This window comes from Molossus molossus, unplaced genomic scaffold, assembly GCF_014108415.1.
Source record: "Molossus molossus isolate mMolMol1 unplaced genomic scaffold, mMolMol1.p scaffold_m16_p_10, whole genome shotgun sequence".
NCBI lineage: Eukaryota > Metazoa > Chordata > Mammalia > Chiroptera > Molossidae > Molossus > Molossus molossus.
This window is the reverse complement of record NW_023425345.1, coordinates 99,694,423-99,718,966: the sequence shown is the minus strand read 5'-3', so window position 1 is coordinate 99,718,966 and position 24,544 is coordinate 99,694,423. Positions and strand designations below refer to the sequence as shown.

The 24,544-nt window shown below is 49.7% G+C and overlaps 1 protein-coding gene across 2 annotated transcripts in view; it reads right to left on the bottom strand.

Moving 5' to 3' along the window:
* SLC7A1 (solute carrier family 7 member 1) overlaps nt 1-15,722 on the bottom strand; it is a 66,439-nt gene extending 50,717 nt beyond the window's left edge. The window contains exon 1 of one of the 2 annotated variants that reach the window (XM_036251288.1): nt 15,645-15,722. The gene's annotated coding sequence lies outside the window, so the exon portion shown is untranslated. Of the gene's footprint in view, nt 1-4,538; nt 4,578-15,644 lie in introns of those variants that run through there. The other variant, XM_036251287.1, reaches the window with a different exon arrangement.
* Between the last annotated feature and the right edge of the window lie 8,822 nt (nt 15,723-24,544).

The window sequence follows — 24,544 nt, the reverse complement described above, 5'->3', positions numbered from 1 at the left end:
GTGGATCTCGGGCCTTATCCGGCCGGCAGGCCACATGTTCCCCACCCGATGGACTTTCCTCACTGCCAAGGTGAGTGTTAGAAGCTGCACAATCATTATTCACACTCAGCTGCAAAGTTTCACCCAGGCAACATGCGGCTCATCTTGACACCTGGTGAGACACCTATAATGTGCGAGTTTCTAGAGACTGAAGAGTGTAAACAAGAGGGTGATTAGAAGCTACCCTCTCCATTTCTGCACGAGGTGCTGTAAGTTAAATCTGACTTTCCCAAAGGAACAGTGTTATGATGGGATTTCATAAGGGTGCTCCATGCAGGATGCAAAATGCAAAAGCTACCGCTGGGCAGAGTGAAGCACAGAGGTGAGTCCCCCACCCTGACCAAGCCCTGACCCCACCACCTGGAGCACCCCCAGAAGTTCCAGTTTGGGCTCCAGATCCTTTACAAAAGGGATCACAAGTCCCAAATTTTGAAGAACAATATTAATGATGTTTCTGTGTCACTTAATAGAAAGCCTTCTAAATGAGCATATGAATTAATGAAGCGGACAACCCAGCAAAATAAAAACCATCTACCATGGAATGCAAGAACTCTCCACTCCTTGACTTCTCCCCTCTTCTTCCCACTGGAGAAAGTACAAGAACTCCATTTAGATGAAGCAATTTCAGGGGACTTCTCGACACTTTCAGAGCATTTGCAGCAGGACCACTGTATGTGTTGCCGACCTTAAATTCCCCAGGGCAAATATATCCACACAAGGCACAAAGCTTTTTATTGAATGACAGTCCAATGCAGCCAAGTTTTCCCCTGACTACTCAAAGGCAGATCTCTCCCACCTGCTGAGTCCAGTGCTTCTGGGACCCACGTGGGCCTGTCCTTCTGCCTTTAGCCATCCACCCGTGTTCTCCAGAACCCTGTGTAAGTGAGCGGTCAGCAGGTAAACACCTAGGCGTGCAGCCAAACGTGTGCCCTCCCTGGCTACGTGGCATCCTGATTTCAGGCCTTCTGGCCATGGAACCTGCTTCCTGCTCCAGCTCTGGAACTGCCATGCCCCAACCCCTCTTAATTAGCTCTGACATCAGCCTCTTCCATTACAATTTCCTGGCTAAGAGAGGGCAAACAGCAACCTCTCCTGAGCCCCTCCACCATCCTCAGCCTCTGGAGGAATCATTTTGCCTGTTAATTCACACCTTCTCTATCAACACACATATGTGCAACCTCAGGGATGCGATGTTTCCCTCGGCAGAGACCTCCCTGAAGGCTGAGTCTAACCCCTTATTCCTAATGACAGCCGGCACTGACTCAGCTGCACGGTGACCCCCGCAGTACACCTAAGGCACAGAGCTGCAGGCAGTCACACGCAGACCTCCTGAGGTGGGAGGGGCTGGCCCTCCACTCACGAATCCCGAACCTTAGTGGGGTTAGTTCTTACATCTGTTGGCCACGGGCTGTCTTTCTGCTGGGCCCCAGCTATCACTTCTCCCCACTTGTGGGGGCCCCACCTCTGCAGTCTAACTCACCACTTCCTATCCGCACCCAGCTGCACACAGATAACAGGCAGCCCAGAAATAAACACACGAGTGGGTCCCAAGCCCCTTCCATCCCAGGGCTGCAAAGGGCTTCACGGACTTCAGTTCTGTTGAAAAGATACCTTTCAGTGTCTGCTCTAGAGAGCACTGCCCCAGCTACAGGGGCCACCCCACGAATGCACCCAGGCCCTGCCTGCAGGCCCACGGTGGCTCGGGTGTCCCTCACTCATCCCAGACCCCAGCAGTTTCACAGGTGCCTGCTCTCCAGGAGCTCCAGGGAGCTGGTACAAGATGCGCCCCCAGACCTACTGAGTCAGCTCTGGGTTCCCACAGACACCCATAGTCCGGGTGTGTTTGGCCTGGCCTAAGATGTTAAAGACATCTGAGGTTTGACTTTAGGATTTGAAAGGCTCTATTACATTATGTAAATTACTGAACTTAATAGACCCACTGAAATGTATTCTTTTTCCACCCTTAATGCGTGCCTCTATTGCCAGGTCTGTCCAACCCATGCATATACCTCCCTGGACTCTTTTTAGACACTGATGGAGAGATAGCAATAATGAAGAGGCAAATCACAAGTCACTCAAGATGCACCCCACAGTGAAAACGTGTTTTGTATGCTACATTTCCAGAAACAAAACTCAACATGGTCAGTCTTGTCCCTGGGTTTACAGTTTTTATCAGTGTACAGTTTCCATGTGTAGGTGCATTTTTCTCGAGAGGTCCAGACCTAGCAGGTAGGTGGCCCTCAGGCCATAGAATTTTCAAGAAGCCTTTCCCATGCCCAGACAAGTAATTAGTCCTGTTAGCTCCAGACTATCTAGCATCAGGGAAATTCCAGAAGAAGGGAAGAGGACTATAATGTCTAGTCATCCACTCATTTAAATTGGGGGCGCGGCTGCCTAAAGTTGGAGGACTGCTCCTCTCCCCCCTGGCTCCCAGAGCCTCTGCAGAGCTCAGGGTGTTCCTGACTACTCAGCCACTCACCCAGCACGAGAGGGATCCTTGCTGGGCCGGCAGGGGGGGCAGAGCCACCCAAGGTGTCTCACACATCCATCTCCCACCAACTCAAACGCTCTCCAGGGTGATTCAGTGAGAACCCCTCGCAGGTCCTCCAGGCAAGATGCTCACAGGCAGCCGGAGCAACAGGACAGTGCCCCGAACTTGTATGTTCCAGCCACAGCCCCCACTCTAGGCACGGCCCCACTCCAGGCATGGCCCCCACTCCAGGCACCGCCCGACTCCAGGCATGACCCCCACTCCGGGCATGGCCCCCACTCGAGGCACGGCCCCACTCCGGGCATGGCCCCCACTCCGGGCATGGCCCCCACTCGAGGCACGGCCCCACTCCGGGCATGGCCCCCACTCCGGGCATGGCCCCCACTCCGGGCACGGCCCCCACTCCGGGCATGACCCCCACTCCAGGCACGGCCCCCACTCAAGATCGTCCAAGGAAGCTACGCCCTCACCTCACCAGACCACAGACCCAAGAGAGTCTTTCAGCCGCGAGGCCTGAATCCTAGTGAAAATTACATCTGATAATTTCCCCAAATTCTGATTGCATCAAACTCAGACTAGAGAGACATTCTTCCCAGTTCAGTACAGATCACTCAGAAAATTAAGGAATGTTCTTGCCTAACATCTCCCAAGATTGCCGTTTAAGGGAGAGAGACGTGTCTTTCAACAAAAGCTGTTTTTCAAAAGGAAAAAAGGAGGGACATTTATAATACTTATAATACTTTCAACAATAAAGGTAAATTTAAAAATAAATAAATTGCCCAGCCGGTGTGGCTCAGTGGATTGAGCGTTGTCCATACACCAAGGTCACCGGTTCAATTCCCAGTCAGGACACAGGCCTGGGGTGCTGGCCTGATCCCCAGTTGGGCGGGGGGGTGCAAGAGGCAGCTGATCGATGTTCCCCCTCATCAATGTTTCTATCTCTTCCTCTCTAAAAATCAATTGAAAAAACATATATATATATTTTTTAATCCTCACCCGAAGACATTTTTCTGTATTTTGTTCAGATAGAGTGGGAGGGAAAGAGAGAGAGAGAGAGAGAGAAACATCAATGTGAAAGGGACATATCAAGTGGTTGCCACCCACACAACCCAACCAGGGTCGGGGACAAACTGCAGCCGAGGTACCTGCCCTTAGCGGGAACCGAACCCAGGTCTTTCCAGACCGCAGGCCGATGCTCTAACCGCTGAGCCAAACCGGCCAGGGCTGAAAAAACATATTAAAAAAAATTAATTTAAAATAAACTAGCTGCTGCCCTGGCCAGTTTGGCTCAGCAGTTAGAGCGTCAGCCTGCGGTCCAGAGGGACCCGGGTTCGGTTCCCGCTAAGGGCATGTACCTCGGTTGCAGTTTGTCCCCGGCCCTGGTTGGTCGTGAGGGTGGCAGCCACTCGATGTGTCCCTTTCACATCGATGTTTCTCTCTCTCTCTCCATTCCTCTCTCTCTCCCTCCCACTCTACCTGAACAAAAAATGGAAAAATGTCCTCGGGTGAGGATAAAAAAAAAAAAAAAACTAGCTGCTAAAAATTTGAGGTTATAGGTTTATGGAGAACATGTTATGTAATGACAATGACAGAGTATCTCTTATTTCACAGAAGATCAACATAATAACAGTATAAAACCAAGCTCTGGAAGAATCTTCTCAACTACTAACAGTGATGGTGATATCTGTAACTTAGAGATACATTTTTAAGAGACTGTGAATTAAGTACTCTGAATTCTTATACTAAGCTAATTTTTATTGAGAAGTACAGTATATAAAAGAAGCTTACAAGAAACAAGGACAGGGATTTGTACAGTTTCAATAAAGGAGGAAATGCCCCTGTTTCATCTTCTGTGGAATCCATTCCCTTTATCTACTCATTTCCAGAATTACGCACACAGACTTGTTAAAGAATGTTTGTTTTCGCCCAGGCCGGTTTGGCTCAGCGGTTGGAGCGTCGGCCTGTGGTCCAGAGAGTCCCGGGTTTGGTTCCCGCTAAGGGCACGTACCTTGGTTGCAGTTTGTCCCCGGCCTTGGTTGATTGTGCGGGTGGCAGCCACTCGATGTGTCCCTTTCACGTCGATGTTTCTCTTTCTTCCTCTCTCTCCCTCCCACTCTGTCTGAACAAAAAATGGAAAAATGTGCTTGGGTGAGGATTAAAAAAAAAAAGAATTGTTTTCTAAGCCAAATAAAAAACCATTCATACACTTCTGAAGCAACATTTAAATGTACGTAAAATCCATTCAACCTTTACAAAGAGAACTATTTAATGGCACAACAGCTATTTTAAGTTTTAAATACTCTGTTCAACTTTGATCAGTCAGGATTTTAGAGCCCACAAATTAACATTCCTGTAAGAGTATCGGTCCGCCCTCTTCTTCCCATAAACCCTTAACTCTGAAAGAGAAGGTTCGCCTTTCAGACAGGTTCTCCCTCAAACCACACCGAGTGAAAGAAACTCCAAAGACTTATCAGTGCTAAAACTAACGGGCATCTGGCCCACCTCTGGCAAATCACAGGCAGCCCGACCAGGCCGCACTCACAACACGGTGTGGGAGGTGGCGAGGGCCATGCAGAACTTGCACAGGTATCCCCCGCACCCCCGGCTGGCCTTCCTGGGAACCATCACAAGGGCTAATGAATGGCTGCCTCAGTCAGAAACCCTCAAATAACCACACAAAGAAATCTGCACCCTCCTGAAAATCTTTGTCCAAACTGGTGTGGACAGAGAATTACCCCCCCTCCCCAGCAGACCTGACCTTTAGGACGGCAGGGCGGTTGGGGCAGGGGGTAAGCAGGCCAGCAGGCCCGCCCGCAGCACGTGCAAACTGCCAGTGGCCACCTGCTGTAACTCAACAGAAAAGAATCGAAACGATCGCAGTGTACTACTGCAGGCACAAGAGTCCTGTTTCCGGAAAACTCTCGTTTTAATCTCTATAGAAATAGGATGTCCTTAACTGGTGTAAATGTATTTCTTATTACAGATTTCAACCAAGGACGTTAGAGAGCCACCGCCCTCGGAAGCCCAGTGAGGCCACCCCACACACAGTGAGGTGAGGCTTCCCGAGGAGCAGGCTTCCAGACCCCACGCTGACGGCCCAGTGGACGGGCAGCTGCTTGGGCTCTGAGACCTGACTGCCTGTGTCCTTCTGAAGGAGCCGCAAAGTGACCTCACCAGGGACAAGTAAGGCGGCTGTGACATTCATTCTCCAGCACAGAGTCAGAGGCCAGGGTTGTTGACAAAACGAAGCCACAGCGCGGGTCAGAACAAGAGGCTACTTTTGCAAAGAACCTCATACATTAGAAATCAGGACAAGTTCTAGCCAGTATCCTGCAGTACTGATGCTCAAAGATGATAAATCCTGAGCAAATCAGACAGGACGTCTCACAGAGAACAGAACAAGCTGGTTCCACGGTGTGTGAGAAGTTGTCGTTTTACCCCGTCTGCGGCAGCGCCGAATGACAACCCAGGGGACGCTTCTTAACATTCTGACACTGATTTTAACAGACGGGATTATTACTAAAACAGAAATGTCAGAGTCACTCATTCATGGAAGGATTTGTATGAAGTACGAAAGGGTGGTACATATTTATACCAAGAAACAAAACCCGCAGAGTGAAATGTCAGGGCAGGTTTACAATAATTTAAAATAACTTCTGGTTCTTTCCATTTGTCATGTTACTCCTTCAAAATATCCTGCTGTTCTACTAATTACGAAAATATTAATTCAGCAAATATTTGTTGAGCACTATTTTAGAAGCTGCATACGAAGCGGTGAACAAAACAAAGTCCACAGTGTGTTCTTTCTGTGCAAACACATATATCTTATTAAGATAACACTCAATATGAAAAATTCCATCCAGATATTTTTCACTTTTAACAGTAAAGCTTTTCCCATAGATCAAATGTCCTTTGAAAACGCCATTTCTGCCCTGGCTGGTTTGACTCAGCAGTTAGACCGTCGGCCCGCGGACCAAAGAGTCGCGAGTGATTCCGGCCCAGGGCACGTACCTCAGTTGCGGTTTGTCCCGGCCCTGGTTGGGTCCTGCGGGAGGCAAACCATTGATGTGTCCCTCTCACATCAATGTTTCTCTCTTCCCCCCCCCCCCAATCCCTCCCTCCCACTCTGTCTGAGGATTAATGGAGGAATATCCTCAGGTGAGGATTTAAAAAAAAATTAAGAAAACACTATTTCTATTAGTATCAAAGTTCCCATCATGGCGATGTCAATTTCCCAGAAGACCTTTCTAAATGCTTACCACAGATAAAACACACAGGAGAGACGCGGTTAAATACTACACGCTAGAGCTAGATTTGGGACCTCAATTAAATAAAATACATATCAACTCACCCACCCGCACCCCGGGCACGTCTCCCCCACTCGCACCCCGGGTAGGGACGTCTCCCCGACTCGCACTCTGGGCAGGGACGTCTCCCCCACCAGCACCCCGGGTAGGGACGTCTCCCCCACCAGCACCCCGGGTAGGGACGTCTCCCCCACCAGCACCCGGGCAGGGATGTCTCCCCCACCAGCACCCCGGGCAGGGACGTCTCCCCCACCAGCACCCCGGGTAGGGACGTCTCCCCCACCAGCACCCGGGCAGGGATGTCTCCCCCACCAGCACCCCGGGTAGGGACGTCTCCCCCACCAGCACCCGGGCAGGGATGTCTCCCCCACCAGCACCCCGGGTAGGGACGTCTCCCCCACCAGCACCCAGGCAGGGATGTCTCCCCCACCAGCACCCCGGGCAGGGACGTCTCCCACACAGGCACCCCGGGCAGGGGCGTCTCCCCCACCGGCACCCCGGGCAGCGGACGCCTCACCCACTCGCACTCCGGGCTGTATGGTCACATCAGCGCCGCGCCGCGGTGCAGTGGAATCTGTGAATCTCCCTTTATAAGCCCCGCTCCCTCTTTGATCTAAGAGAACATTGTCTGCACAGAACAATTTCAATTTCCCTTCTCTTCAGGAAAGGAAATGTTTGCACTTCAAAGGGTTTCTTTGAAGAACAGCCCTGCCATCCTGGCCTGTCCAGGTTGAGAGTCCTTGGCCCAGCAGGCCACCCTCCAGGCCAGCTCCTTCAAGGCGAGGGTCTAGTGCAGGGGAAGAGAAAACAAACATGGAAAATACTTGAGGCTTTTGATCACGACCTTCAGAGGTACCTTTTCATACACAATGTACATTCCCAACTCAGGGAAACTGAGGTACAGATGACAGGGAGCCACGGACAATGCAACAGCTTCTAAGAACAAAATCATTCCCGAAACTAGACTCACTCAGCACAGACCCCTTCCTGGCCAGGACAAGGGGTGCCCTCGGTCACTGCCGTGATGGCACGAAAGGCAGAGGAAGGCCCCCACTTCACACACAGCTCCGACGCCTTCGCCTAGGAGATTCTGCGCAGTCACTCACCGAAGCAAAATTCACAGCTTAGGATTCCATCTCTTTTTCTCCACAGGCCCACTGGTAGGGGGCCAAGAGGGTCAACAAAAGTGATACGGAATAACCATGGGGTATTTGCCAAGAGCCGATCTTTCTCCTGACCAAGCCCCGTGCCCACCTTGCCCTCTGCGAAGTCTAGGAAGCCAGAGGTACAGAGCAAGCCAGAGTTTGTGCAACATTCCTCAGGCGCTGAACAAGTTCTGGGTATTTAATAACGACCCACACCCTTCCCCATCCCGAGGTCAGTCAGTTCGGCTGCTCTGGTGGGCAGCAGCCCAAGTGGTGGGCAGGGGCATGAAGTCAGTTGGCGCCAGTCGGGGGCCTGCTTCTCCCCACAGCCCAGAACTGGCTCTGGGCTGCTGCCTGGATGTGTGGGTGCAGGTCACGGTGACCAGGTCACCCTGAGTGGGAGTCTTCCAGCACCTGTCATGAGCCCTCCTGGCACACTTAGCCTGAGTGCTGGAACGGTCGGTGGTTTTCCTTTTGTCCTTCTTTTCTTTCCCGTACTTTCCAAAATTTTCACAATGAGCACTCTAAATTTTAGAAACATTTTTTCTTAAGGTGGCTTTTGAGATAGAACATTCGACTACAGTTCATTCCCTACAAAGCTCTACTCCTGGGAAAACAAAAAACAAAAAATCAAATAATATATATAGAGAGAAAACTAAATACACACACACACACACAGTTGGACAACTGAAAGTTGAATATGGACTATGGGCTAGATAACAATGTTGACTTGCTGTTAAATTTCCTGATTTTGATACTGTGTTATGGTTAAGGAAGAGAGTGTCCTTCACTGAAGTATGTCAGGGTAAATGAAAGGACATAATGTCTTCAACTTGCCTTCGGATAGCTCAGGAAAAGAACGCATGTATATGTGCAGATAGATCAATCAATAGAAAGAAAGAATAGAGGGAGCAAAGTGTGAAGAACTGGTGAATCTGAGAAAAGGGGCCATAGGACTTGCATTGCACCTGCCATGATTCTGCCTGAAACATTATCCAAAAGAAAGTTGAAAGAGCTCTTTCCATAAGTGGCCAGAGGTGACCTCTGAACATGGTTCACTATTCACTTGACCCAGAAAACCCCACAAAATTATGTAAATCAAGAAGTTCAAATCTTCGTGTTCACTATAAGAACACTCCTGAAACTGCCCGGGCCATCAAGGGTACGCACACCCGCAGTCGCCGAGTCTCTGAAGGATGCCACCTTACAGAACAATGTGTGCCATCCCGTGGTTACAGTGCTGGAGTTGGCAGGTGGCCCAGGCCCAACAGGGGCTGTCTGTGCGGCACGTGGTGACAATACAGAGAGCAGTGCGGAACTTCAGGGCTTAGATGGAGACTCTGCTCATGGGCTCACCCGGGGAACAAAGCTCCCAGGACGCGGCCGGAACTGGCAGAGCTCTCGGCAGACGGACCCCCACGGGCTCGCCCTGCCCCCGGGGAGGGTCCTGCTGAGACAGAGCAGGCTGCTCCCACACCAGAAGAGGGTGCACAGAAGAAAATAATTCCCCCGAAGAAGCTGAAGAAACAAAAACTTGTGGCCCGGGAATAAATTCAACATAAAACGAATGCTAATAAAAATTTTTTTAAAATAGTAAGTTGAAAGCAGGAAGGGGTGACCTGCTGCGGAGCGGCCCCAGGACAGATGGCCCAGGCGCTCTGAGGAAGTCAGAGTGTTCCCAGGGAGGCAGGTGCTTCCCCACCTCACCCCACTACAGCAATCAGCAGGTGGAGGTCCGAGGGCAGGGCCACTCCTGCCGATGGGACAGTCCTGAGAAGGATGAAGTATAGTCTGGAAGTGACTTTTCCCTATAAATGAAGGCCAGCTCCCATAAGACCCCTGCACAGGGCCGAACCAGTGTGGAGATAACTGGGCATAGACAAATGGATCAGGGCTCCCCTGTGGCCTGGCAGGAAGCTCCCCCCCTCCCCCCCCATCTAGCCTGGCTCTGGGGATGTGAATGTCCAACAACCAACCCAGAAAGAAGGCAGCCCAGCCTCCACCACACACACCAGCCCCGGGGCTGGCCACTGCCCAGTACGGCTGTTCCAGGGACACTGGTACCCCTGTACCCAGCATTCTGCTGGGGCTTACGGAGAAAAGACCTGTGTTCAAAGACCAGAGAGAGAAATCTGGGCTAACAGAGGGAAAATCAGGGCGCTGTCCAGCGGCAGAGTGGCAGGTCCCTGAGCCCCTGGGTCTCAGAAAAGAAGAGGAGTGGGGCAAACCCCTTCAGGTTCCCATGCTGAAACCTCGGTGCCTGGCCCTGGCCCCTGCACATGGCACTCAGAACACAGTCCAAGGAGGCCCAGGCACAAGGCCCAGGAAATGGGACTACATGTTAACACCTTGGCAAAATGGGACAGCAAGATAAAGTTGTTATAAAAATGATGTCTCCACACCTAAGCCAAAGAACTGAGCTTTCTTTCCAATCTAACAGCTAACATTTATATCAAGCACTTAGTCTGTACCAAAAGCTGTGTTAAATGTACAACCTGGATTACCTCATTCAAATCCTCACTCCTGTGAAGAAAGCACTAGAAGACTAGAAGACTTATGCAAGCTATCCGGAAAAGAACGTAAACCTGAATCTGAGAGGTATCTTAGAACAGGCTCTCATCCTATAAGTGGAGCCCCGTCTGGGACCCGTCCTTTTTCGGAGGGGCCCATGGCATCCCCTCTGACCCCACCACGCACGGCCCCATGACAGCTCCGGCGGGCTACACCGCGCAGAGGCCAGGCCCCTGCAGCTTGGACTCGGCTCGGCTGGTCTCCGCGGTGCAGAGCCCGCTGCACACGGAGCGCAGGCAGGGCAGGACCTGCTCCTGAACAAAAGGAAACCTATTTGGTTGTTCTCACAGTCATCTGACTGAATCTTGTAAAGAAAGCATTCAGGAGGAATGTGGAATGTTTAGGAAACAAAACTGCCCGTCCCCTCCCTACAGAAAAGGGAGGAAAAGGTCCATCCAGGAACGAGAGAGATGGTGCATAAGTGCACACAGTCCTACTCAGGGAAAGGAGGCGCTGCCTCCTACCTCCATGTAAGTCCCTCTTGCCATAGCCTTTAAAGGTTTCCCTGAACTGGATTCCTAGGTGCCATCAACAGAAAGAACGTATTTCATGAAAGGGATCTACATGTATTGACTTAGCCCCCTTTTCTTTCACAGAATCCTACAGATAGAGGAAGGCTTCCCCAGTCTACAGGAAGAGCAGGTCTCCCAGGTTCAGGTCTCGGGGACTTTCTGGAGGCTGCGCTATCCCTGCCTGGGTAGCACCTGCCCCCAGCTCCTAGCGCATCCTTTCCCACGCACACAGGCGCTCGGAAGCTGTGAAGGCCTCGTCCCGCACCGCAGAGCCGAACTCCATGCCTTGCAGCAAATGTACATCTGCTAACAACTATATCCGGGGGGGAGGCCAACAAGAACACTGGGTGCAGCAGGAAGGGTGAGCCTCACTCCAGAATCTACTCTGCTGTCCAGACATGTCATTCCTGCAGCCTGTGTTCCTGGGTTGAACAAACCCTGAGTGCGTGTGGAGAGCACACGTCACCCACAGCTCAGCCAACGTATGAAGAAATGCCTTCGGAGTGAAATGAACACATTTAGTTGTCCACCAGATTGTTCAACCAACTGGCTGCTTGTCCTTCTAGCAGATCCCCAGGTGGCAGGCGCACTAACCCTTCCATGATCAACTATGACTCACTTCGACCTGCACGGGTAGTTTTCTTTTTTTTTTTCCTCACCCGAGGACATTTTTCGATATTTTGTTCAGACAGAGTGAGAGGGAGAGAGAGAGGGAGAGAAACATCGACGTGAAAGCGACACATCGAGTGGTTGCCACCCACACGACCCAACCAGGGCTGGGGACAAACTGCAACCAAGGTACGTGCCCTTAGCAGGAACCGAACCCGGGTCTCTCCGGACCGCAGGCCGATGCTCTAACCGCTGAGCCAAACCAGCCAGGGCGTACGGGTAGTTTTCTCAGAGCAGCTTGGAGTTGCGGTGCGGGCGGGTGGGGGTTATGGAGAAAGAAAAAGAGGATTCCTGTAGTTGACAAAGCTAACATTCTGCCGCTGAAGTCCCTACTACCATATTCCTTGACTAGAAGACACCTAAAACATTGGGGTGGAGGAACCTTGGACCGGGATCCAATGCCTGTTGCCGAAGGAACCCCTGGAATGTAGGTGTCCCAAAGGCCCGGGAATAGAAAAGCACTACACCCAGGGCTTTGGAATCCCAACTGGCAAAGGGTCTCTCCCCTGCCCACTGAAGGCCGCAGGGGAGCAGAGGGAGGCCAGGGGTGAGGAGGCATGAAACCAGGTGAGAAGGATGCCTGGGGCAGGTGGCTACCAGGCAGTCATGAACCTAGGAAGGGCCCCCAAGAGGGAAGATCTCCTTCAGTCCGTCCCTTGAGGATGGAAGTGGCACTTATGACTTCAGTACTTCCTCACCTGCTCTCACCTCAGCCTCCCCCATCTCGCTAACGTGGCAACTTGACTCCTCTTAGAATCCTAGCGGGCTTCATTCACACCTCGCACAGACTCTACTGGCCAATCCTGTTGACTCTACAGGGGAACAGCATTCAACCTCCTCATATGTCTACTGTGTCTACCCCAGCCCAAGCTGCCCTCATCTCTCACCAAAATACTTATGGTCACTGTCTCCTGTGTACAAATAGCCTAGACTAAGGTTTTACTCCAGAAATAATTACAAGTCTCTGAACTGGTGTCCCTGCTTCCATGTCTGCCTGTCCCCCTCATCTCTTCTCTACTCAGGGTTAGAAGTCATAGTGAGAGCCTGCAATGGTTCCCCACCCTCACTCAAACTAAAAGCAAAGTCCTCGTGGCTTATGGGACCCACAGTGGTAGAGGGCCCCCAGGTCTGAAGAGGCCTATCACACTGAAAAGCACTAGACACTCTGGCCAGTGCGGCTCAGTTGGCTGGAGTGTCATCCTGTACACAGAAAGGTGGTAGGTTCGATCCCTGGTCAAGGTGCATACAGGAGGTAACCTCAATGTTTCTTTGCCACATCGATGTCTCTCTCTATATAAAATCAATAAAAAATAAATAAAACTTTAAAAAAAAAAAAGAAAAAGAAAAATACTAGGTCCCCACCTCAGGTCCCACTTAGCATGAGGACCAAGAGCCAGGTAGAATGATGGATGTCTCAGAAAGTGCCTCTGGCCCAGACAACTCCAGGAATATTTCTCTCCATAACAAAAGTACACTTATACCTGTTCCAAATCTCCTGGATTAAAAAACCAATACCTCCGCCCTGGCCGGTCTGGCCTCAGTGGTTGGAGTATCAGCCTATGGACCAAAGAGTCCTGGGTTTGGTTCCTGCAAGGGGCACATATCAAAAAAAAAAACAAAAAAAAAAAAACAATACCTCCAAATACATAGTTAGTAATGAAAAGGGATTATATACCTTGTGATAATCCAATATGGAGTCACTGTCAGCCATGACAGTTATGTCAAGTGGTAATATGCCCAAGACGGAGGTAATGGGGTATAATGGGAATAACTTTTGGAGGGGCCCGGAACATCCAAAACCTAAGTCTGGACACTCCGATAAGGACTCCATCTGGACACTGATATGAATGGGACTGCTACCCACTGTGGATTATCTATAAGAACTTGGAGCTCTAACCATCCCACACTCCAGCTTGGCTGTACCACTGGTCACACTCAGAGCCCAATGGGACTTCTGCTCCACCAGACTGGAGCCGCCACTGTAGCTGCTTGGGTTGAGATGGACGACCACCTCTCCATCCCTGAAGGCTGCAATGACCTGGACTTTCAGCTCTATCCTGTAAGCTCCTGGTACCTTTGGCATGTAACCTTATTGGCTTATTGAGGAAGTCTCCCCTAATGAACCCTGACATTGTGGAAAGACAAACTTGTGTGAGTGACTCCTTTTGGGCATCTCCTCACAACAAGGATTAATTCAGTTAGACATAATGCTGGGCCCTCCGACGCTGTTACATATTTTTACTGGCCTTAGTAGAAAGAAACTAGACTAGAACAATCAATAAAACATGTATTTAATCTCATATAGGAACGGAACCTTCTTAGTGTAATTAGAATTCAAGCTCCTGAGGTCCACAATTTTGTCCTTCAAGCCTTTTTTTTTCCTCTAAAGCAAATGATTATGACACCTCAGAGCACCCAGGTGACTCAAATCCAGGTTCAAACAAGTGAGTATATTTCTGATCTCTGTTTTGTCTTGATTAGTCAAACACCTTCGACATCTCTTAAATGTTATGTAAAATGATTAAACATAATCTTAATATGCTAAACCTTTAAAACCTATTGTAATCCACTGTTGACTTTACCACCTAAATTTCTATTCTGATTGTGTGACTTAAATAAGACCTTTTGTTTTAAATACAGACGGCTGTGTTCATATAAAAATAATAATTTCCACTGAGACCAACTAAAAATATCAGGGGGATAACTGTACCATGGTTTCCTGTGATCTGAACCAAACATAAAAGGCAAGAGCTGATAAGCCAAATCATAAAGAACTTATAGGTCATATTAAAAACAATTAGGAAATTCAGCCCAAAGCCAACATACCTGCCCCTACTGGTCACATTTTTAAAGGCATATTTCAGGGACATACACCTGGGGCTGAAACCCCAACCCTCTCCTCTTGTAACTAAACCTAGAATAAATCCAACTCCAGGTTACTCCCACATGAGGAGCTGACCTTGCACAGATGCACTGGTCTTCTTCCAGAAGGTACATGTCTGGCTGTCCTCTCACACTGGTCGAAGACGACTGCTGGCTAGTCCCCACACCCACTGAGAAGGTGAAGGAGCTAGAAGCACGCCGCAGGAGGACCGTAGTACAACTGCTCTGTGTACACACAAGTTCTGGAAGGAATGCCTGACCTACGCAGCAAGGAACACGCTGAGAAGACATTGTCGTTATGAAGCCGGAAGAACTTCCTCCTGCTCAGAACGCTTGAATTACTCGGTCTTTTCAGGTAAAGTCGGGTTACAAGGAAGCCCACTCAACCGGGACTTCCCCGGAAAAAAACAAAAACAAAAAAACAAAAGAACCCGGGCTCTAGGTAAAGAAGTAGACAGGCCAGGGTGCGTCCAGGGGTTCCAGGGAAAAGAGAGGTGGGCGCCGCGGCCAGCGTGCGGGGGTGCGCGGCACTGTCCCCAGCCAGCAACCAGTCGCGGGACCACCTTCAGGGACGCCCGGCGAGCTGGAGCCCGGTGGCGGATGACACATCGCGGACCTCGTGGCGGGGTGGAGTGCAGTGCCCCGCGCCATGCACAGGAGGGTCGCCGGATGCTCCATCTGGCCCCGTGCCCGCTGCCCGCCCCCTACCCATAGACCAACAGAGCGTCCGGCCGCCCGGTCCCCCCGGACCCGGCCACGCGGCGCCAGGTGGCCCACGTCCGCTCACTCGGTGTTGCATCATGCACCACGCCGCGCCTTAGGGAAGCAAAATGGACTCCGGTGGCGGGGACACCCGCATGGCACCGGCCGCGCACCGCCGGGCCGCCCTGCCCTCGCCACCCAGAGGATGCCGGCAGCCCGGCGTGGGGGCCCGCGCCGCCCTCCCACGGCCCCACGCGGCCCTGGGGCCCCTCCGAGGTGACCTGGACCCGGACGCTGCCCTGACGCGGCGAGGCCGGGCACTCACCGAGCCGGCGGGCGGCGGGATGCGAGCAGGAACGCGCTCGATGGACCAAGGCTCGGACGGAAGCGCGCGGAGAGCTGGGCTCGGACTGCCGTTAGCGGACGCCGGTGGCCGCCCCGCCCGCGCGTGTACCGCTCACACCTGCTTGAGCCGACTGAATGGAGCGTGGCGGGTGGGCGGGATCCGCGCCTGGTTTCATCAGCCGCGCGCGCGCGCGCCCGCCCCCGCCCCCGCCCCCCGCCCCCTCCGGCCTGGCTGCCCCGGCCCGCGCGGTCGCGTCTGCGCCTTGCACCAATGGGAGCGCGCGCGGCGGGAGCCGGGCGGGGCGTGGCGCCTTCGCGCGCCCGGACCAGGGATTTCCCTCGCGCGCGGTGCCTGCTGACGCTGGTGCGGTCGCCCCGCCCGTTTGTTGCTATTTCTCCGCCAATCGGAGCCGGCGGGCGACCGCATCCTCCGGGCCCAGCAGCGCTGACCGCGTGTCCAGGGCGATGACCGAGCCTAGTCCTCGCTGGTGAGCCCAGCGAACCGACACCAGTTTGCCCTTTCCAAAAGAAAAAGATTCGGGAGGCACTTTAATGGTTTTTAAGAAATTATTATACATCTACGTTTCTTTTCTTTTATTACTATGCCCTTTCTTTTAAAAAAATTTATCTTTATTGTTGAAAGTATTACAGATGTTCCTCCTTTTTTCCCTATTGATCCCCTCCTCCCCGTCCCGCCCCCACTCCTACACTGTTGTCAGTCCATTTTTTTTTTTTTTTTTTTTTTTTTTTTTTTATCCTCACCTGAGGATATTTTTTCCATTTTTGGTACAGATAGAATGGGAGGGAGAGAGAGGAAGGGAGAGAGAGTGAGAAACATCGACGTGAAGGGACACATCGAGTGGCTGCCACCCGCACGACCAACCAGGGCCGGGGACAAACTGCAACCAAGGTACATGCCCTTAGCGGGAACCGAACCCGGGTCTCTCCAGACCGCAGGCCGACGCTCTAACCGCTGAGCCAAACCGGCCAGGGCCCATTTTTATGCATATGTGCATATCTCCGTTCTTTGGTTTATCTCTTCCCGCACCCCCGCCCCACTTCCCTCTGAGGTTTATGTGTCTGTACCCTACTTCCATGTCTCCGGATCTATTTTGTTCGCCAGTTTATTTTGTTCCTTAGATTCCACAAATAAGTGAGAACATATGATACTTGTCTTTCTCTGACTGGCTTATTTCGCTTAACATAATACTCTCCAGGTCCCGACATGTTCTCCCAAAGGGTAAGAGATTTTTCTGTGCCATTTCTTTTTGTAAATAACTTATTCTCACCATACAGGAAAGGTCCCAAAGCCTGCATCTGCCTGTGCCCCTGGCGAGTAGGACCAGGCGGGAGAGCTAGTCGTTTAAACACCTTTCTTCCCCCAGTCACCGTCCCAGAGATGGCAGAAATTTGAACACAAATCCCACACTATTCACCTCATCAACAACCTCTCTGTTGACTCTCTTTGCTCCAAAAACACAAGCAAGGACTACAATCTATAGAGATCCAGTAGTCTGTGATATAGGGAAAATGAGCGTGTCAGATTCAGCTGCCAGCCTCCTTCTGACTTTGTGGGAAAACCAAAAACCTATAGGTCAGTGAGTGTCCATGGCCTTTGACTCCTTTCCAAACCTCCTACCTGCCCAATGCCTTTGGGCAGTAATGGGGGCTCACTGTCAGCCACTGGATGTGATACTCTCTTGTAATTACACTAGCAACTTATACAGCATATAACCATATGGTGCTAGCTTGGGGAAAAGTTTATAATGAAACATAGAGGGGCTAATATTTGTAAAGCACATTGAACAGCACCTGGCATCATAATAAGCAACTAACTATGCCTTGTTTTAGAACTATACGTTCCAGTTTCCATTGTACAGACTAAAAAAATAACATACCCAGCCATGCCTAGGCCTACGGCTCTTTATCCTGGCTGAGTGGTCTTCCAACCCTTTGTCTGCAAACATTATCTTATTCACATGCAAACAAAGCATTAAGACACACTCAAGGCAGTTTTCCTGCCTTCGAGTCAAACCTGACTGTCCACACACACTTTGATTCTAGGCTGGCCAGATTGGGAGAATGCATATCACAAGGTTACAAATCATTCATCCACCAACCCCTCATCCCTACACCATCTAAGGTTTAAGTTGGCAGACCAAGTTCCAACCAGCACCATTGGGCAGCATGGATGTATAGAAAGAGCACAGAATCAGACAGATGTGGTTTTGAACTCTATTTCCTGCCATCTGCTGGCCACGGGAAATTGTGCTTGTTATCTCTTAGCCTCAGCTAGAAAGGATTTTACTACCTCTTGGATATGTATGAACTTCATGGTAAGAATATATATTCAATAAACATAAAGCTGAAAAAAAGAAAAATATACATAAGGCTCTTACAAAAATTAAATCAAAATGGATCAAAGCCTTAAGCATAGACCTGCCCTGGCCGGGTGGCTCAATTAATTGGAACGTCATCCCATACACCAAAAAAGTTTGCGGGCTTGTACGAGAGGCAGCTGATCAATGTTTCTCTCTCACACTCCCTTTCTCTCTCTCTAAAAATCAATAAAATCATATCCTTGGCCCTGGCCGGTTTGGCTCAGCGGTTAGAGCGTCCGCCTGAGGTCCGGAGAGACCCGGGTTCGGTTCCCGCTAAGGGCATGTACCTCGGTTGCAGTTTGTCCCCGGCCCTGGTTGGTCATGCAGGTGGCAGCCACTCGATGTGTCCCTTTCACATCGATGTTTCCCTCTCTCTCCTTCCTCTCTCTCCCTCCACTCTGTCTGTACAAAAAATGGAAAAATGTCCTCGGATGAGGATTAAAAAAAAAAACAGCATATCCTTGGGTGAGGATTAAAAAACAAACAAACAAAAACCCATAGACCTGATACTATAAAATTCCTAGAAGAAAATGTAGAGAAAAAGTTCGTCGACACTGGCCTTGGGAATGAGTCTTTTGATATGACACAAAAGCACAAACAACAGAAGAAAAAAATTAACAAACAGGACTATATTCACAGCAAGAGAAACAATGAACCAAATGAAAAGACAATCATGGAATAGGAGAAAAATTTTGTGAAACATATATCTAATAAGGGGTTAACATTCAAATATATAAAGAATGTATTTCTCCTCCAGCCGGTGTGGCTCAGTGGTTGAACATCGACCCATGCACCAGGAGGTCATGGTTCGATTCCTGGTCAGGACACATACCCAGGTTGTGGGCCCGATCCCCAGTGGGGGGCATGCAGGAGGCGGCCAATCGATGTTCTCTCTCCCTCTCCCTTCCTCTCTCTCTAAAATCAATCAAGGAAAATAAAAAGAACGTATTTCTCAATAACAAAAACAAAACAATAAACAATTCTATTTAAAAATGGGCAGAACTAAATAAACGTTTCCCAAAGAAGACATCCAAATGACCACCCGGTACATGAAAAGATGCTCAACCTCACTAATCATCAGGAAAATGCAAATCAAAACAACAATGACATATCACCTCACACCTGTTAGATGGCTGTTATCAAAATGTCAAGAGAAAACAAGTGTTGGGGAGGATGTGGAGAAAAGAGAACTGTTGTGCACTGTTGGTGGGATTGTAAATTGATGCAACCGTATGGAAAACAGTGTGAAGTTACCTGAGAAATTGAAAATACTACAACATGATCCAGCAATTCCACTTCTGGGTATTTATATGAAGAAAATGAAACACTGACTCAAAAAGATTTCAGCACTCCCATGTTCACCGTAGCATGGTTCATAAGAGCCAAGATACGGAAACAACATAAGTGTCTGTCAACAGATGGATGGATAAAGAAGACGTGATACATACAGCCGGCCCTCTGAATCCATGGGTTCTGCATCCAAGATCCAACCAACCAGGGATCGAAAAATTTTTTTAGAAAGGTCATATTGCTGCTGATGTGTACTATGGAGTTAGGCCTGTGATAGTTGCATCTGTACTGGACATATATAGACTTTTTTTTCTTGTCATTATTCCCTAAACAATACAATATAGCAACTATTTACATAGGACTTGCATTGTATTAGGTATTGTAAGTCATCAAGAGAAGATTAAAATATATGGAGGATGTACATAGGTCATACGTAAATACTGTCCCATTTTGTATCAGAAGCTTAGGCATCCTCCGGTTTTGTTATCTGTAGGGGAGGGGAGGGTCTGGAATGAATCCCCTGCAGATATGGAGAGAGGGCTATATAAACAGTGAAATATTGCTCACCCATAAGAAGGAGGATATCCTGCCATTTGTGACAACATGGATGGACCTTAGGCACATTATGCTAAGTGAGATTGTCAGGCAGAGAAAGATAGGTACCATAGGATATCACCTAGATGTGGAATTTTAAAAGATCAAGCTCATAAAAACAAAGAATAAAATGGTTGCCAGGGCATAGGAAGTGGGGAGGCAGGACAGCGGCTGTTAATAGTATTTATTATTCAGCAGATCATGGAGCTGCCCCATTTTCTGAAGTGTTTCAGGCAGTAATTAGGGTAAGCGTGTGGGCTCTGGAGTTGGAGGACACACCTTCAGTTCCTGACTTCACCACTTCTAAGCCACATATACTTCACTTTTCTCCCAGGTTCACTTTCCTCATTTCTGAGATAGGGGTTATAGTGCCCATGATGAATAAAGGACAATATACCTGGCACATAACAGAGGCCCAGAGGACACTGGTACCGACTTCGACACTAGACAGATTTGTGGGCTCCCCCGAGGCGCTCAGATAGGAGCATTGCTTCTTCCATAACAAAGGGCACTCTTCTCCCCAGGCACTTTGGCCCTGTAAGGACTGAGCGGTAAAACCTCACGGTCCTGCTTTCCCGGGGCCCAGCTGGGGAGGTAGGAACACAGGTGGCATCCTCATGGGCTCCCCACTGCTGCCTGGCCAGCTCCTTCCCACACTCTCAGAACCAGCCTTGTCCCCTTTCCTGGGAGACTCTGCTCCTCTCACTGCCGACCTCTCCGACTACCATGGCGACAGGACTGCCATCTCACCAAACCCTCTCCTTCGGCGTGGAGGGGGCCCTGGACCCACGCTGGCCCATCACCCCCAGCGGCGCTGCGGGCCCACGGTGTGGCAGCTCACCTAAACCGAGTCACCACAGAAGCCTTCCCAAGTCCTTCTGGAATCAGAAGTATTTTTCTCACTCTCCGCAGAGCTGGACAGATGTCAGCCGGGTGCCCCAGCAGCCCTGGTGGCAGCTGAGTGGGATTAGCTGGTGTGAGAGAACCACGTGGGCACACATCCCATACATCCGGGAAATCAACGAGGGATGAAGGGAGTGATCGGTCAGGGCTCGCCCGGCACCCCTCTGGGCGGAGGAGCCAGCGACTTTGCTCTTTTTTTGCCAAAGGCCCTTGTCTTGAATTTCCATCATTTACATCCCAAAAGTTCTTTTCTATCCTAGGAGCTGTCCGTCCTGGGGAGAATTATGACACTTGATAAGGACTGCCCCCGGCAGAGGAGACAGCAATTGACATGTCTGGCGTCCACTAGGGCGGAAAAGTGTAGCCTTGGAGCTTAGATGTGACTACTGGTTCCTTGGTAAGGAGTAAAGTCAGACGTCTGCAACATTTTCAGACCTTGCTGCGTGTGTGGCTGTGCTGCTTGTTGCAAAAGAAGAAACTTCACAAATGCCCAAATATAAAGAATGGTTAAATACACTCAGACCGACCACAAAATGGAATAGAATATTCAGCAGCTATTAAATGCCATGTTTTCATATAATATTTAATGTTGTGGAAAGTACTCTATGAAATGGGGTATAACACTTTTTCTGCATGTACTTCCAATTTTTATATATACTTGCATACATGCATATTTACATATGTAAGTATATATACATTACATATTATAGTCAGGGTGAAAACATAAAAATGTCCCTAGAAGGAGTTTCAATATTTTTCATACACTTACCTCAATTTTCTACATTGAAAATTTACAATTAACCGAATAGATGTTTTTAAAAATCAGAATTATAGCCCCAAAATAACATAAATTAAAATTCTGGCCCAGCTGGTGTAGCTCAGTGGTTGAACATCGACCCATTTACCAAGAGGTCTCCAGTTTAATTCCAGGTCAGGGCACATGTCCAGGTTGTGGGCCCGATCCCCAGTGGGGGACGTGCCAGGAGACGGCCAATCGATGTTTTCTCTCATCAATGTTTCCTTCTCTCCTTCTCCCTTCCTCTCTCTCTAAAATCAATAAAGGAGCCCTGGCCGGTTTGGCTCAGCAGTTAGAGCGTCCGCCTGCGGTCCGGAGAGACCCGGGTTCGGTTCCCGCTAAGGGCATGTACCTCGGTTGCAGTTTGTCCCCGGCCCTGGTTGGTCGTGAGGGTGGCAGCCACTCGATGTGTCCCTTTCACATCGATGTTCCCCCCTCTCTCTCTTCCTCTCTCTCCCTCCCACTCTATCTGTACAAAAAAATGGAAAAATGTCCTCGGGTGAGGATAAAAATAAATAAATAAATAAAAAATAAAATCAATAAAGGAAAAAATGTATTTAAAAAAATTCTGCCGCTAGCCTCATCCACCCTCCAAAATCTATATAGCCCATGTCTTCACCCTCAATTCCCACTCAGGCCTGACATGCAACTGTTGACGAGAGTTAGTCCACTAGCACCGGGCAATTAGGACTTGGGCTCTGAAAAGATAATGATGCCCCATCTTCCTCATAAGAATTCAAAATAAATATATTAAGATAAGTACGAGGAAGTCCAACAATTGCTGTTTGCTTTTCTATGCCGTCCTGGTTCCCCTCAATGCTTTTTTCTTTAACATCACATTTTTTGCAACAAAAATCTTTTGGGACCCCAGTTGAGCTGAAGCCCTACGCATGGGCATAGCCTACCAGGCCGGTACCCCAGTACTGACGGTCAGCTGCAACTGAGGCCTGGCCAGAGTCACCACTGAGAGACGATTCTCTTCACACCCCCACCCCAGTTTATTTTATTTTATTTTATTTTCCTTTATTGATTTTAGAGAGAGAGGAAGTAAGAGGGAGAAAGAGATAGAAACATCAATGAGAGAAAACATCGATTGACTAACTCCTGCATGCCCCCCACTGGGGGTTGGGCCCACAACCTGAACATGTGCCCTGACCAGGAATCAAACCAGTGACCTCTTGGTACATGGGTCAACGCTCAACCACGGAGCCACATTGGTCAGACCCCTCCTCTGATCCAGTTTAAATATGCTTCAAATTTGAAGGCCAACGATATGCATTTCTGAGTGGGTTTCCATAGTGTTTGGGAGTGTTTTGTATTCCATGAAAAAGCTTTTAATTAATTTTCCACACCTTTGCTATGTTCTTGAATATATGAATGCTATATTCATTGACATTTAATTTTAGGAAACACATGAGAACATTTTATAATATATAGTATCTTATGGACTGAATTGTGTCCTCCTAAAATTCTGTGTCAAAGCCCTAATCCCTGGTACCTCACAATGTGATCAATATTTGGAGAGAGGGCCTTTAAAGAGGTAAGTAATTAAATGAAATGAGGTCCTAATCCAACATGACCAGTATCTTGATAAGAAAAGGAGATTAGCTTGGAGAGAAAGACACCAGGGTGTGTAGGCGCCGCAGACAGGCCACGTGAGGCCACAGCGAGAAGGTGCTCATCTACAAGCCAAGAGGAGAGGCCTCAAAAAACTGCACCTGCCAACACCTTAATCTTGCACTTCCAGCCTCCAGGACTGTGAGAAAATAAATCTCTGCTGTTTAAGCCCTCAGCCTGTGGCATTTCGTAGCGGCAGCCTGGTGAACCAATGTGGTCCTCATATTTGAGAAGACTGCCCGTCCGAGCTGAACGAGATGTGAGCTGAACGAGATGTGAGCTGGGCACCACGGGGCCAACCTCCGGCTCTGCAGAAGCTGCGAGGCACCATGCTGTCCTCAGGCTCTCAGGGTCTCGGGACCAATCAGAGGCACAGCCAGGGCCTGGACTGACAGTGCAGGACTCTTCCCATGTAAGACTGAGGCCCTTGTTCACTTATTCATTATTTGGTGTTTCTCACAATCACTCTCCTCCCTCGGGACTCACACGTCCAACGTGGAAGGTGGGAAAGCCTGGACCTCCCAGGTCAGCCTCGTCTCTGTCATTTGCAGTTTAGCAGCGGTGCTGCCAACATAAGCAGTCCGCTGCTCCGAACCGATGGGAGCACAGAGCTGTCAGCGTGGAAGGCGACACTTCCCGCCGTTAGCAGCGTGTGGAGAAGGAAAATGCTCGTGTCACCGCAGAGGCACTGAGTGAATCTGCACTCCACCACCAGTTAACTGTGTGACCTCGGTCAACTTATACAACCTCGAGAGCCTCCCGCCCGTGTGGCTCAGTTGGTTGGAGTGTTGTCCCATGCACCAAAGGGTTGTAGGTTCGATTTCCGGTCAGGGCACATAGCCAGGTTGCTGGTTCAACCCCAGGCCTCCATACAGGAGGCAGCTAATTGATGTTTCTCTCTCTGCCTCTCTCTCTCTAGAATCAATAAAAAAAAATGTATCCTTGGATGAGGATTAAAAAGAAAAAAGTGCAACAATATCTACCTTTGACTGACTGTTGTGAGGCTTAAATGAGATACTGTGTGGAAGGAGTATCCCTCCTACCCAGCCTTCTTTCTGCTGTCCCCCTACTGTTCCTTTCTCTCCCCTTCTGGCAGGAAGAAAGGAAATCAGAGGGGACCAGGCCTAGGCTCCAGGTTTCTGACCCTCTTCCACTGCCCTTTCCACTAACACGCACCCCTGCGGCTGGACCCGGGAAGGCCTGCAGAGCCGAGGGCTCTGTGTGGCACCTGGAGGCAGCTCACCACATCATCGCCTTCTGTGGGGCTTGGCTGATTTCTGCAGAGAAATTTGATTTGGT